Here is a 14,843-nt window from a genome sequence, read left to right as displayed (position 1 = left end):
CCCTTCCCCGCCGCTCTTCGGCCCCGAATCCGCCCAGACCCCTCCACCCCCACCCCCGCGCTCCTTCACCACCGGTGCCTTTTTCTGCTTTTTCTTTAAGAGAGTTGCACGCACTCGACCCAGGAGGGGCCGCGCTGGCCGTGGGGCCCAGCCCTTCCCGCCGCGCCCGGGGCCGCCCTTCCCGCCGGAGCCGGCTGATTGATGGCCCGGCCACCCGGGTTCCCCGCCTCGGCTGGCCCGCGCGCCCGGCTGTGTGTTTTGGAAGCGGCGCAGCGGGCTGCAGCCCGGTGACGCCCGGAGCGGGCAGCGCCGCCCTTCCTTCCCCCTGGGCTGGGGCGGCGGCGAGGCGGCGGGTCCCCGGCGGGCGGGGAACCGAGGGCGCAGGGCGCAGGGAGGGGGCGCGGGCGGGGACTCCGGGGCGGGGGCGGGGGCGCGGGGCCGGGCCGGGCGGGGCGGGGGCGCGGGGCCGGGCCGGGCGGGGGGCGGGGAGCGGGGGGACAGAGGGCGGAGGCTCCGGGGCGGGGGCCGCGCCGCTCACGCCCAGCCCCTCGGCCGCGCCGCGCCTCGCCGGACAGGTTGGGCCGGCGGGGCGGCGCCCGGCTCGGGGGAATAATGAATGTCTGTCAGGCCGTCCCCGGGTGACTGGGCGGGGCGGGGCGGAGGCGGCGCGGGAGGCGGGGGTGGCGGGGGAAGGGCGCAGGGCGGGGTGCGTGTTTGCGCGAGTGACTCGGCCGACCCCTCCGGCGGCTGCCTCCACCCAAGTGGGTGGGGACCCGCCCAGCCCGGGCGGCCGCGGCGGCTCCCTCTCCCCTCCCTGACCCTCCCACCCCGGGTCCCAGCCTCTACTTACCCCGCCAGCCCCGGGAGGCTCGCAGAGCGAGCGGCGCCGGCGTCATGTGACTGCCCGGAGTTGGTGCCAGGAGCCAGAGGGGAGCCAGGAGCGGAGCCGCGCGGAGCCGGGGCCCGAGCTGGAGCGCAGCGCGAGCGCCTGCCGCACGCGCGCCCGTCCCCGTCCCCGTCCCTGTGCCCTGCGGCCGCCACCGCCACAGCCGCCCGGGCTGGCGCGCTGACATTACTGCATTCGCGGGGCTCAAGGCAGATCGGATTCGGGCCTTTATTTCTCGTCTGCAGCGCTCAGCACCGCGCCTCGGAAAGTAAGTCCCCTCTCCCTCACCTTTCCTCGCCCCGACTCCTGCTGTCGCCCGTTTGGGTTCGTCCGGTCTCGTTTTTTCCCTGGGGGGGGGGGGCCGCAGTGAATGGGCTGGGGGGGTGCAGCGCGGGGGTGGGGGCGCCTGTGGGCTTGGGAAAGTGCAACAGCTCCTCGAAGCCGGGGGTGGGGACGGAGGGAGAGGCGAGGGGAGGGGAGGGGGGACCCCGGGTTCAGCGGTTTAAAGTGTGGGATTCGAGGGAGCCACCGTGCGGATCCCGCGGTGTGGGGGACCGAGACCCGCGGCGCTCGCCGCGGCCCCGCGAGGGCACGGGCGGGGGCTCACCTGTGTGGTCCCCCGGCTGCCGCCCGCCCGCCCGCCCGCTCGCGATTCCCTCCAAAGCCTCAGAAATCTCAGTGCTCTCCGCGTGTGGCAACGTTGTTTGGAGAAAGGTAGCGCGGAGGCCGCGCACTCCTGCTCCTCCCCCTCCGGGTCCCCCACCCCCCGCTCCCATGCCCTCCCCACCCCGCCCCCCGCCGCCCCCCTCTTCGGACGGGGCGCGCGACCGCTCGCCCGCCGGAGCAAAACTTGGAGCAGCCTCCCGGGGCCTCTGGGAAGAAACTTGGGGCCATTGGGACTGAAGGCAGCATCCCATTCTCGATCCTGGAGCCCAAGAGCTGCCAGGGCGTCTGGATCCTCGGGGGCAGGAGAAAAGAGCTGGCCGGGTTTGGAGAGTCCTCCTCGGGGGCACAGAGAGAACCTGCCGCAGTGCCTGGAGCAAGGATTGCAGCGAGGCTGGAGGCGGAGAGCGCCTTAGGCAACTGCCTGCAGCGTTAGGGACTCAAGCCGTGTGGGGACGGAGACTGATCCCTGGACCTGGACCCTTGGGATTTACTTAACATTTCAGAGTGGCTTTCTTGGAGATGGCAGATAATACTTGGAATTGCCATAGCTTCTTTGGCAGATATCAGGGAGAATCTTCTGCTTTAAATCTTACAGCAATACACAGTAATAATAGATGGAGAACATGTAAACTGGACTTATTTTTAATAAGTCAGGTTAAACGGAAATTGGAAATTGCACACCTTCTTGGATTTCACTAAAATAAACATTTTATACTGGATTTTTTACTAGCTCAGAATGTATTTTTTCACTAGCATCACCTAAGATACTTTAAATATATTGATTAAATTCTCACGAGAGTCTGGTATTTGGGGAGAAGTGTATTAATGGTATTCTGATTTCATTTACATTTAGTATCTAATTATTAGGCAAAATCTAGTAGGGGAACAGGGCAGTTGTTCATTATAGGTTTTTCCACTGGACACTTTTGTACCTTTTTTTTTTTTTTAGTGTTTTCTGTATGAATTTGAGCAGCATTTTTATAAGAAATCCATCTGGATGATAATCCACCTAACCGGAGGGAAGACTTGCTTTTAGAGAACAAAACAATCTGATAACGTTAACATCTCCAAAATTTGGCAAATTACTGTTTTTTTAAAGAGAGAGTGGACAAATGAGTTTCTCCTGGCTTGAATCATGGAGTATGTTAGTTGACCTGAGCCTGTTAACAGAAATCTGAAATGAGATGTTTGATTAAACTCCCTAGAGAAACTGATATCTCAATTTCTACAGTCAGTGGGGTCTGCAGCAGAAGTATTAGAAGAAAACAGCCTAATGTACTATTGTAGGTTCAGTAAAGATAGACTTTAAGGAACAGTTGGCTTTCATGAAGGAGAATGCAAGTGTAAAAATCTTAGTGTGAATAACAAAGCAAAGTAGCTGCTAAGACCACAAAATCTTGTCAGATATAAAACATGCTATTGTTTTTTCACTGCAAAGTTTCTAAATTAAAACCCAATCTTCTGGTTGCTATGGGCACAGTGATGCCTTTTTTTTTCTTTCTTTTTTTTACCTGTAGTTTTGTCTACACACAGATTCTTAAATCTCTGATAATGGAAACCTGAGTTGAACAGCCCTGGCTAAGTAACAGAATAGACATAATAATGGGGACAAGACTATAAATGGATTTTACTACCTTAAATATACCTAAAGGAAAGTAGACATTTTAGGATATCTTATAAAAATCAATACTCTGTTGTACAGATTGTGTAACACTTTTGGGTTAAATGAAATGTCAGGAGCAGAATCATATTCTCAAAAGGTGAATTTCTTTCAGTGTGTGTACATGGAGAACAGATGTGCAGCTGTGTGCAGATAGGTTTCTAACTATGCAGTTGAAAAAGATGGTAAAATTTTGGGGTGATTTTAGATATCCCACTGTGTCTAGGAATTTAGTTCCGTAGCTAAGGGACACTTAAAACTGGTTCAATTTTCAGTTATGTGGGATAACCCAGTTGTCATCTGAATTCTTAATAGTGCTCTCTTCATTTTCCTCATGATGCTGAGACTGAACAGTAATCATTACCCCAACCCAGAATTTGATCATGGCTAGGGACCAGCCATTGGGATGGGGGAGAAAGAGACAAAAGAAATTGGAAGGGAGGCTGGTGTTAATTAGGAAGGTCTCTGCTGCCTGAATATGATAAAATCACATGTTCACTTATGATGTTTACTATATGTGGAAGCTCCTATTTGTAAATAGGGCAGGTCCCCTGTATAAAGCTGGTGTTATTATTCACACCCATAGAACAAACACCTCCACCCCCCTGTTGTTGTCTTAAAAAACTCCAGCTGCTCATGAATATAGGGTCAGGGAGGGCCGGCTAAATGTTTCTCTGTGCTTGCTCTCCAGTACAGCCAGCAGAGCTGTTTCCTGTTCTTTGTTTCAAGGCTGGGGTTTGCGTCATACATTCCAAGTGGCATATGTGTGCTCTTTCCTGTTTCAGGCTGTTTTCTGGTAGATCAGTAGCCCAGACCAGGCCGTGGTCCCTGCCCCTAAACTCCCGATCCCCACCCAGGGAGTTATCATGTCTCTACACACTTATGATTGCTTAAGATCCCTGTGTTATGTCATAATGAGGAGTCAGTTAACCTTTTTACATATACCCTTTGCTCCAGTGTGTTTCTATGAGTGAATAAATACTTGTATCTTTTTACATTTATCATGGCCAGATTGCGATTTGGAGACGTTTGTGTACAGATCCGCCAGAAATCTGAAGGAGGTTGCATTTGTTTTTCATTTCTTGTTTTGAGGTGGGAGGCTGTTTGTTTGGAGATGGGCATTTTGCCCTGAAGCTGTCAATTTTGGAGGGGGAATTACCACCTAAGAGTTTAGACGACCTAGCTGTTCTCTGAAGGATGTGGCCCACCCTTGTTCGCAAGGGAACACTGGAGCTCTAGGCAGAGGAGGCTTCACTGGATGGAGAGTCCAAGCTGTCTTGGCAGACTAGGCTTTTAGAAAAAGTGTTGAAACAAAATATAAGATATATTGAGAAAGTCCCAGGATCATTTCTTTTAAAGACAAAGCTATAAGTGCTAGGATAATTTTCCTAAGGACAAAGATGTATTCTACATCTGATCTCCGGCCTGTTTGAAGAATAAGAAGCCCAGAGAAAGGGAGAACTGGAAATGAGAAATTCATTTTAATGATAGTTTGGAAAAGTTTAATCTTATATTTTGAAAACAGAAGGAAAACACTCTTGTTTTTACTGTTTTACAACGCCAACTTTCTCATAATCCCACTTTTTTTTTTTTTTTTTTTGTATATTCTGTCAGTTGTGGGAGAACACATTTCTGAGTTAACTCTTCAAAACCTACTAAATTTTTCTGTGGGTTCTTCAAAAACTAAGTTTTAAAGAAGTAGTTGGATAAGAAAACTAACCTGCAGGTTTCTTTTTAAACTTACTTTTGGGTTTTCTTATAACATCTAAAGGAATTATCTACAATGTTCTCTAATGGAATTAATTCAGAATTGCTAAGGCAGCAAATCAGACCCTATCCTCCCCAAAATTGATGTTAATAGTACTTTGGTTTTTAACTTCACATGCCACTGCATTCTTTCTTTATGTATGAAGGGAAATATATAATATGATGTTAGGAAAGCTACTAGAATCAAATAGAAGGCTACTGATGACCTTCCTTGAAAAAAGATGGGAGTTTTGGAAGCTTTCAATAAGATTTTTCTTTCTCTTTTGGGAGAAGTGAACTTGAAATATTAAGTTGACTTGTAGCATAAGAGGCCTTTAAACCAAAATTTGTAAGTAACCCAAATTGAAGCAACTTTTTCAATTTTAGTTCCAAAGCTGTTAACAATGCAACTAGATTTAAGCAGACAATTTTTATTTGGCTTATTCCAGCTTCATTCTTGCCTCCCCATTTTGGGGAAAAAAGGGAGGAGTTTGGCTAATAGACAAATGTATTTTATCAGGAAAAAAAAAACAACTTTGCAAGCTTTTAAGTACTAAGCTGAACAATTTGGAAAAATTATACCAGTTGATAGTTACTGTAATTACAAAAGGAAAAAATGGGAATAATCATTTCATTTCTTGACCATGCAAATCATTATTCCTAATTTAATTCAATTTTATTTCCATCTCCCCTTTAGATGCTTGCCTTCTTAATATTTCCAAGTCAATATTTTTGCTGTAAAGAACAGCTTTCTTAGGTCGTACTTCTTACTCTGTTTTTTCACACCAGTTGTGTTTAAGAAAAAATAAATATACGCATCCTTTTCCTTGAAATACTAGGAATTGCATTATTCTGGAAATTGGGTTTCTTTCTGAAGTGCTTCATATTTACTGGTTCTAGGTTTCAAAAAAAAAAAAATCCCTAGAGGCATAAAACCATTGATATCTGGTTTGCTAATGTGTAATGTTCTGGTCGAAATTCATCTTAGAGTGAATTGCAGGAGGATTGTGGTGCTTTTTAGCATTCTCATTTTCAAGCCTGATCTGTCCCTTTCTTAGACCCCAGTTCTCATCTGAAGCGGTAATGCCAGAGCTCGAGACAGGAAACCAGACAGCAGTCTGCCCTGATAAGGGAGAGCATTGTCTAAAGGAGGTAGCTTTGCCCCCCGCCCCCCCCAACTCTCCTTCCTTGAAATTTGGTAGTAATGAAAAAGAGACACTATGCTATAGACACAGTTCTGCACCCTAACTGGGACTGTTTCTCCCAAAGCAAAAGTATCCTTTTAATTGGATCTGTGCTTTTTCTGGAATGTTACCTACCAGTTCAATGGAACATTAAAAAAATATATATATTAGGATCCGTATATTTTGTATCCCTCGGTCAGGGTGTTCAATAGTAAAGTTCATTTTCTAGCAAAACAGGTTCCTGGAGCTTTTTGAAACTCCTTCTATTGTGCTGGCAGGCTGAATACATTATCATTTCCTCCATCTAATTATTAAGGGGAGCTGGAGACCGAATGTGGCAAGTTAAGTGGCCCTTCAGCCCATGCATTCCGAACAAACCTGGGTCTAACTCTTACCCTGAATTTTAGGAAGGGGGTGCTTTCCAAGGTAGCCCCCTGACCCAGAGGACTCTCAAGAGAGCCCAGCTTAGCCTGGGACATGCTTAAGGGGGTTACCAATCTCTGGAAGGCCTGGGGATCTCCAGGGATGGCCTGGGGCTAGTCTCAATCCAGATCAGTGGAGTTTGGCCAAATCTAGACATAAGAGATCAAGTGGACACTGAGGGCAGTGCATTCTACCCTGGAGAGCGACCTGTGAGTGAACTGTGGGTTTTTTCTCCTTTGGCCTGTACACCTTCTGTCTACTAACCTCTGTGCTTCGGTCTAATCACTGAAATCCACTCCTTCAGCTCTTCTTGTGCTTTATATCCTGCTACCTTCCAAAGCTTTGCACCCTAAAACTACTTTCCTTACCAACTTCAAGTTCCTATTCTGCTCCTTTCTCCAAACAAGGAAGTTTTTCCTCTCCCGAGCCTCCCAAACTTTTCACACTAACTTTGCGTTTTAGGTTTTAGAAGATGATCTTCAGGCTAGCTAGCTTCACTGGCCCCTGGCAGGTTTCACTAGTATGGCACCTGGTACACAATCGTTGCAAGGCCCTTGCCCTTCTTTGTATCCTCACGTGTAAGAAGGGTAGTTTGACATCCATTCATTTATTCATCTCATAAGTATTTATTGAGCACGTACTCATTAGGGCTAATCTCAAATTATGTGCAGTCATTATTATTAGTTATGCCACAGGATGGAGTAAGTCCCGAGTGATCTAACCTGAAAAGGCATTTTGAAATCTTAATTACCCTCTGGAACCTCCCCACGGCACTGCCTAACCTGGGCCAGCAGGCACTGCACACATCCCATACCCTCTGTTACCCGGGGAGTGACCCCAGTGTGAGATGACTGCTTAAAAAAGCCCTTCCCATGGCCCAGACTCTGAAGCAGAGCAGAAAGCGCCCTGGGTCTGCAGGCAGATGCGTTTCTGGTCTTGGCTACAGCTCCAACCAGCTCTGCAAATTTGGGCGAGTCATTTCACCCCTGTTCCTCCAATTTCCTCATTCCTAAAATGGGGGTGAGGGCCTGACCCTTCCGCCTTTGTACAGCTATTATGATGGTTTCCGTATTTACTTGGGTAAAGCTGCCAGTTTTTTTCCGAGCAGTTTTATGGACCAATTGCAGGTGCACTGGCTAGGAAGAATAATAGCCTAGTTTGGGGCCTTCAGAATGTGTCTTTTGATCTTGTGTCCAAGCGTGCACACTAAGACACTGGGTCAGCAGCAGGGGCCGGTTGAGAGGAGTTGAGTCGCCACTACTATAACTACTGGGTCCCTGCATTCCACATCCCCTGTGGACAGATGTGTTCGAAGGAATCGCTAGCCCGTGATCGCTGTTTGTGGTGTAATGTTGTCCTCTGCCTGGGGAGGGAGCAGAGTAGAGTGCCAAGTTCACCAGTTTTGAAGTCAGACTGTTTAGGGTTCAAATCCTGGCTGTACAACTTAGCAGCTGTATGACCACGGGCAGATTGCTTTACCTCTCTGTTCCGTTGTTCTCAGAAGTAATGGGAAAATAGTACCCACCCACCTGATAGGCACTCAGTGACACAGTCCATGTAAAGAACAGCACCTGGAGATTCAGTCATGAAGATGGTGATCATCCTGTGATGGCAGGAAACCTGTGACATCACCTAGCCCCTTGCTTTCCTTGGTCAATAGAAGTATCCTTAAAAAACCTACAAACTCTCTCTCCCTCCCCCTCCCTCCTCACGCAATATTGCCTCTTCCCTCTTTTTTTTCCCTCTTTCTTTTTTTTCCCCCTCTTCTATTCTAGGTTTTAAAACAGAGGATGACAGACCGTGACACTTGATTTGTTTAGAAGATCTTGCTGGGTAGGTAATACAAAATAATTAGAGGATGATACTAATAAGGTCTCTAGAGGACCCCTAACAGTCAAGTCAAGGGTAGGAGCCGTAACATTTTCTAAGAAAGTTTGGTTTAACAAGTTTCCTTTCAGGTTAGGCCCTCTAACCCCTGTTACTTATGTAGGGGGAAATTTCAAGTGTTCTCAAGGGCAAAAGGAAAAGCAAAAGCTGTGGAGGTCCTACTACGGGCTGAGTGCTCTTAGAGCCATTCCTCAGGCCTGCCGGAAAACTAGTGAGCAAGCCTCACCTCCTCTGAGGACTTGGGAGGGGGGGTGCCCATTTGCCACTAAGGAAGTGTAAGGCACTCCTGTCCTTCAGGTGCTCCCAATCCAGGTGGTGGTGGGAGACAAACCGTTTAAAAGACCCGCCCATCTAGGTAAGAAGGGGTGGCCTCAGATCAGCCTGGGCGCAGTCAGCCTGCTGCACTGCGTGGGGAGGGCCTTGAGCTGGTCTTTGAAGAATTAGGAGGATTTAGATAAGCCGGAAGGGGACGGGGCATTCCACACTGGTTGCCCAGCATCAGGGCCAAAAATGAACAAAGGCACGGGGGTGGGGGGAACGGGGTCGCCAGCGTGAGGGGCGCTTTGAGCAGGGGGGGAGGGGGGGCAGCCGGTTAGAAAGGGGGTGCGGAGCATGGGCGCCTGGACCCACTCTGCACGCCCTGGGGGTCCCTTTGGAGGAAGGTTTGTGAGCTTGGGTGAGAAGAGGGCTTTGAGAACTGTCAGGAGCAAGTAGCAAGATCAGGACGAATTGGAGGGACCAAGGGACGCGGTGGGGAGACCAGTGGAGGGAAAATCCAGTAACACAGTCTTGAGGCACTGAGGGCCTGGCTCCCAGTGGCAGTAGTAGGGAATGGAAAGACAAGTTGGTGAGGAAGAAGACTTGAAAGATGACCTCTAGGTTTCCATGGTGAATGACCAGAAAATAACGCAAATGGGTTGGGGGGTGGGGTGGGTGGGGGGCTGCAAGCAGCCTTTCTGAGGCAGGAGCAAGGAGAAGGAGGATTTGGGTTGGGGACATATTGAATTAATTCTCTCACATAGCAGTGGTTCGAAATGCCTTCCTCTCTTCTCTTTTGTTTACTTTTGAAGCGTGAGGGCAGTATTAGCTCACGGTTTCACATCCAGAGGCTTGGTGGCTCTGAGAGGTAAAATTTTTAATGGAGGCTCCTCAGGAGCTGAGGGAATTACCACCACCCTGACAATTCTTTCTGGTTATTTTTAAGGTTCCAGCCATCCCTGCTCAGGCCGGAATTTCCAGGAACTGGCTGCTGACGGGAGCCAGTTGGCCCCTCCCAGCCTCCCACTGCCTCCCGGGTGGGGCCCCATGGGTGGAGGCCCCTTGGGGTAGAGTGGGGTGGGTGTCCAGTGATAGGGCACCAGTGGAGAGGCAGTGTGGCCTCACGCAGCCCGTCTGGGTTTGATTATATAACGCTTCACAGAAGAGAATTGTGAGGGCTGAGCCTAGCCTCGTAAGATACGTACACTGAAGGATTGATTATTACACATCATGGGCATTTTTCAGTAAACTAAAACACAGAATTGTCTGAGAGCATAAAGAAGGAAAACAGCTGTGTAACCTTAGTAGGCAGAATGATTTGCATTTGCGAGAAAATTTCTTTAAGAAAGGTGTGGAATGCTACTAACCAGGTAGCCTTGAACTTGAGAGTTTACCTGAAGGATATGGGTTTGGGTTTCCCAGCTCCCACCCCTGCTTCGCCGGGCCTCGGTCTAGAAATGTGTAGGGATTTTGCTTGGTTGTTACCTTTGCACCTGTCCCTATTTACATGCAAAATCAATTGCTTCACTCGGTCTTTCCGAAGTACAGGGTGTGGACAGAATCTTATCTGAAGCCATGTCCTGTTTGGACAAGTCGAACTCGCCTTGGCAATGCTCCATAGGGTGGAGCAAATGGGTGGAGGCAGGAAAGTAAAATTGGGTGGCTTGTTAGCAGAGAGAGGAGAGAGGGCGGATTGTTTGCTCACTGGATCATTATATTTAATCTAAAACTAAATAATTAACTTCTTTCCCATTTACAAAACATTTTGATGCAGAATAGCTAAATCTAATTTGTGAGGGGCAAAGATTTAGAAACACCCCATGGAATTTTTTCCTTTCAAACCAACAATAGAAGACAAAGGTAGGTGAAACTCAACCAGGAATATGAAAATAGGGGTGGTGGGGGGGCATTTCCAGGAAGGTGCCAGCATCTGGCTGTTCTGGAAGGAGCCTCCAACTTAAAAATGCTTTCTCACATCTGTTGCCTGGCCCCCTGTACTCCTGGCCAGGGCCACTGCCATTAAATATTTGACTCTTCCGGAACTATGGAAGAGTTTGGGTACAGAAGTGAAGAAAGAAGTGTTTCTTTTGAGAGGAACTTCAGCTGCAAGGATGCCTGCCTGCCCTTTTTCTTCTCCTGATCAAGAATTACACACACACACACACACACACACACACACACACACACACACACAATTTTGGGGTTTTTTTTCTTTTATCCCCTGCAGTTCCTTTGGGGAGTAAAGGGTGAGGGAAGGCGGTGCACTTCCTCTTTTACATCCAAACTCCGGGAGAGTTAAGGTGCTTGCAGATGGTGTCTCGCTTTGGTCTCACTGTTTTTCTCCCTACACCTTGCTGAGGTCAGCTGGGAAACAAAGATTACTACAAACAAGCTGCGTAGGAAAATGCAGGGACCCTTTGAGGATCTGAGGAAAGAGATATGGAAAGTGCCCCAGAAGGGAGAATGGCAGAAGCAAATGTTGCTATATCACAAGAAACTTCGCTTCAGACACACACACACATTCTCTCTATGTCTCTGTCATGCTTCTAAGGAAGGGGCAATCACTTATAAGATTGTTTTTATAATAAAACTTGCTCTAGCTTCTAGACAAGCTACTTTCAAAGGAAGTTTGGTGACATCATAGCTACCTCTTACATTAAGGGCTATGTTTGTTTCTAAGCTCTGTCCCTCATTTGTACCCTCGTAAAGCAACTGTCGGGTAGGGGGGTGGTGGTGGACTGGATAGGACTGTGAGATGGAACTATATTGCTTCTGAAACTATGTAAATGGATTCACCAAAGCTTTTAAATACATAAATCACACATTCTTTCATTTTGGCAAAAATCTGTCCCTTATTTTGACTTCTGAAAAGTCCAAAGTGTAAGTAGAGAGAGTGAAGGGAAATCTTTTTCTTCCTTTTGGGAGAAAATTCAGTTGTATCAGCCCTTCCCAGCAAAATAAAACAGGGAAGATGACATTGTTCCAGTTATGGAAAATGATTTTGGCAAGTTAAATACAACTAAGATGGAAATGTGTTAATGATTGGAAAATAGTTGTTAGAAAAAAACAGAACCACATTTGGGGCTCCTCATCTCTGGGATACCTACATAAAATGGTTACCAGAATTCCTGGGCCTGCTTAAAACCCACTAGGTTTAAAGACCCTGAGGTTGGCAAACTCATTTTACGTCCTTCGTCCTTGGCCTCTAATACCTGTTGTAGTGCGCCACCTACTGGTTCTACTTAAGACTGCGGTCAGTGTTGGTGAACTAGATTTCCTACAGCATTTGCGTTTTACTTAGCCTTCTTTTCTAAGGAGGGCTGTATCCCTGGTACATGAGGTGCCCATGTGTAACAAAAGCCACTAAGTTGTGATTCTTTCAGTGCATAAACTACTTCTCAGTTCTACGGAAGGCACCTTGGAGACATTGCAGTCATTCTTCCGATTCTAGACCAAAATCCAAAGACAAGGTCAGTGCCAGTAGCAAAAGTGGTCTCTTCAGAGACAGGCACAGTAGTTACAAAGTATAAGTTTTCCTGAAAATCAATAAACAGAAGCCCGATTTGTGTTAATGTGTTTGATTCTCTTCCTAAATTTGGTTTCTTTCTAGCTTAGCTTCCCTCTCTTGTTTCTATTAAAAGTTTTAATTATAGAAGTAATACATTTAAAAATTGGCACAGAGATTTGTGTGAAGTTGTCCCATCCCACCGCCCCTCCCAGGAAGGGCTGTCTTGTGAACAGTTCAGAGTGTTCCATTTTCTTTGTGTGTCCCTCACCTTCTCTTGTTCCATATCCTGTAGCTACCACTGAAAGTATAGTCAGTCATTTTAGAAACAACCAAATTGGGAGCAGAGTGTTAGTTAGACATGTAGATGGAATGGTGAGTGAGTTTCCTTCTGTTTGCAGTGATACTCGAATTCTGCACAGATTTTTATTGTCCAGCGATGCCTTGGTCAGCTAGGAGTTTCAAAATGAGATATTCTAATTCTACCACTCATTTTTCATTTACTAGCTGAAATACTTCTATAATGAGAAATAGCCCTTGGCCGGCGATTGAGTTACTCTTGAGGTACAGTTCTGAACAAATAAGCATACCTTTACAATTATTTTTTTAATTAGATAAACCAGTTTCATTAGGGCACATGCTTTCTGCGAGACTTTTTTCTCATGATTACAAGTCTCATGAAGCATTAATTTCCTTAAATTTAGGTAAAAGGTAAAAATTGAAAATGCCAGTGATTTGTATAATGTCTTGAAATGATAAGAGATATAGTAGGCTAATGTGTCATTCACTTCTAAATGGATTTAGTCGTCACTGCTGTGGGCAGTAGGAAACGTCATTAAAGGCTTTATGAGCTAAATGGTGGCATTAGAATTTGACCCAGAGTCCATCTCCTGATGCCTTTGTGTGCTCTTAGCTGGTAGTCAAGAGGGTAAGGTACCCTGAGGCGTGCACGTGCTGGGAAGCTATTGCAGTAGTACAGCTGGGAAGTGACAAGGTCTCATGTGACCTCAGGCAGGATGTAGGCAGCTAGTCACTTTTGAACTAAATTCAGTGTGAGTTTTTTTAAGGGTGGAGGGGACGGATCTCTAAGGCTAGGTCTCTTAGCAAAGAGGCAAATACTTGGCATTGCTCCAGAAGTTGGATCCAACAGATTTAGTATCACGTATACAGCATGTGTATCCAAAACCTGTGTATGTATTTGTTGGTAGAAACTATTCACAGCACAAAGAGTTATGTTTTGCTTTAAATTTCATTTGATCTTCCTAAAACATTACAGGTAAAGGAGGGGTCATCTACATTTTAACATGGGAGAAGGGTTGTCCTATGGCGGGTCTAAGTCCTGTGTCAGGTCTCAGGCACAACTCCTGCTTGAATCCGGAGAACAGGGCTTTTTCACTGTGCACCTGAGAAGAAGAGTGCTTTTATTTAGAAGGATTCTCATCGAGATACCCTCTAGTAGAGTGGATGAATCCCTAAGAGTAAATTAAATTTAAAAGGCTTGGGGGAGGGGTGGCCAGCCAAGGGTCAGGGCTGCTGAATTACCTGACCTCATTGATGCAAGCAGGAGATCTCACATCCTTTGTTTCCACTGCGAGGCACTGGACAGCGATTCTTAGAACCCTATCCATCTCTGCAGCTGCGAGGCTGGGAACTGGTTAATAATAGATCCTAAGACACAAAAGGGGTTTTCATCCTTCATTATGAAATCATCCATTTTTCACTGGCTGTTGGGGTTTGTTTTTGCTGGCACACATAAGAGGGTATTAGCACCATTGATTTGAGCAGCCTGGTATCAAATTGTGTTCACAGATTATAATACATACTGTGATGCAGGAAAATAAAATTCGAAGTCAGAGCCTTATGTTGAGTTAACGATGAGACTCACGTGTTGTCATGAGACCCAGAACAGTGTTTCTTCAACAGAGCAAGGGAGCACTAAGAATGCACAGTATAACTTTTATAATTGTACGTGAAGGTTTCTTAGTATATAACGCAGCGTGCATGGGTATGACGCACTACAGGACCGCTGTCGTGGAAGTTGGGGTGGGAATGGGGAGTTTTAACACGGAAATACAGGAAGTAACCTAGAACTAGAGACTTCTGCAGCTTTTTCAGGTAGAATGCAGTCTGGAACTTAATTCACTTTTCGACCCGAACCAAAGTGGTCCAATAAAGATCTTGCCTTTAACCAAAGCTCTGAACCCTTAAACCAAATTTGAATAGTAGGTGCCTGAAGCAGGTTGTTGAAGATCTGGGTAGTAGCCAGGCAGTGATTCCAAAAGCTATGGAATGCAGTTGTATGTTGAGCAGACTGAATATCCTGTCTTGTGGGGAAGGGGTTGGCTTGATGTCGATTAGTGCCCAAGTGAACCAGTACAGAACACAGGAGGGAAGGGATAATAGGAGCATAACAGTAGAAGAGAAGAGGAAGGCCAGACAAGATTAAGATGGACATTTCCTTTACATCAGGCTAAAGATTGGCTTATTTCCTAATGAGGAATTGGAGTGAATACAGACTAACAGTCTTCATGTGTGAAACGTGCTTAGAAAACAATGGGCAGGGGGGCTGGGGGGGGCGGCTCGAGACCTGAATATAGGCATTTCACTCGAGGAGACATGCAGGTGCTA

The 14,843-nt window shown here is 47.0% G+C and overlaps 1 protein-coding gene across 2 annotated transcripts in view; it reads left to right on the top strand.

Moving 5' to 3' along the window:
- The first annotated feature begins 1,020 nt into the window (after positions 1–1,020).
- KLF3 (KLF transcription factor 3) overlaps positions 1,021–14,843 on the top strand; it is a 35,008-nt gene continuing 21,185 nt past the window's right edge. Inside the window, exon 1 of one of the 2 annotated variants that reach the window (XM_086705239.1) lies at positions 1,021–1,154. The gene's annotated coding sequence lies outside the window, so the exon portion shown is untranslated. Of the gene's footprint in view, positions 1,155–9,470; positions 10,571–14,843 lie in introns of those variants that run through there. The other variant, XM_086705240.1, reaches the window with a different exon arrangement.

Source organism: Puma concolor, chromosome B1, assembly GCF_028749965.1.
Source record: "Puma concolor isolate L17-30 chromosome B1, mPumCon1.1.hap2, whole genome shotgun sequence".
Taxonomy (NCBI): domain Eukaryota; kingdom Metazoa; phylum Chordata; class Mammalia; order Carnivora; family Felidae; genus Puma; species Puma concolor.
Note: the sequence above shows the minus strand (reverse complement) of the source record. Positions and strands in the feature narration are given on the sequence as shown.